This window comes from Gavialis gangeticus, unplaced genomic scaffold (assembly GCF_001723915.1).
Source record: "Gavialis gangeticus isolate Ggan-Ray unplaced genomic scaffold, GavGan_comp1, whole genome shotgun sequence".
NCBI lineage: Eukaryota > Metazoa > Chordata > Crocodylia > Gavialidae > Gavialis > Gavialis gangeticus.
Window position 1 is genome coordinate 1794742 of NW_017729032.1, and position 1105 is coordinate 1795846.

Here is a 1105-nt window from a genome sequence, read left to right on the forward strand (position 1 = left end):
CTCACTCTCCTCCCCATGCAGCCCTGCAGTCTGTCCCCCTCCCCCCCTTCCCTTGGGGGCAGGCTGGAAGGAGGGGCAATTTGCCCTCCACCCTGGGGGCAGGCTAGACTGGGATTCCTAGAAAAGCAGTTGCTCTTAGTTTGCACTTTTTCTCTGCTACAGGAAAGGAAAAGAGCCGTGTTTTTGCTGCAGAGAGCCTAGAGACCTCAACAGCGGGTTTCTGTCTGAAATCCCTGGGTGTCAATCTTGGAAATTGCGTGTGCCTGTGTGGCACCCTTGAAAGGGTTTCACAACACCTTGGTTGAGTATCACTGGTGCAGGGGCATGGGTAGCCATGTTGTGGGTGCAGCCTGCATTTCTGCTTGCTTCCTCTCCGCTTTCATCCTTCTTCTTGTCCCCTCAGGCTGAGCGGGTGAGCCAGAAGCAGCCCACCAACTTCCAGAACAAGAAGCACGTGATTCTCAAACGGGGGCAAGGAGAGTCTCCCCTGCTGCTACCACAACATCGGCCTGGGCTTCAAGACCCCCAAAGAGGTACGAGGTGGTGCAAGATGAGGGCACTGAGCCCAGTCAGAGCTGGCTTTAGCTCTGACTTGGTGTTTTTGGCAGAGAAATAGGATTAATGTGTCCCTTCCCTGGACGGTAAGGAGAGGGCATGTGGCTGTGTTCAGAGGCTTTGCCAAACTCTGCAGTCTACAGAGATAATGGCATTTAAAGGCTGGAAACAGAGAACAACTTTGAGAGGAAGTGCAGAAAACTTTCTCAGGAGGAGGGGGGTGAAGCCCTGGAACAGGCTGCCCGGAGTGGTTTCCATAGTGCAGTTTCCATGCAAGACCCAGAGAGATGAAGCCTTGGCTGGGATGATGTAGTTAGGGCTGGGCCTGTTTTTGAGCAAGGGGTTGTACTAGATCTGAGGAGGGTGTTCAGCCTACAGGTTGGGACTCCAAAGTAGGTTGCAAGACTATATAATGTCATGAAGAGATTTAAAAAAATGGATTGTCCTTTTAAAGGACAAAATGTGACAATCAGTGGCCCTCTGCCCCACACCATGTCTGCACATGCCCACCCCCTTGCTCCAGCCACCCCCACCTACCCTCACTCTCCTC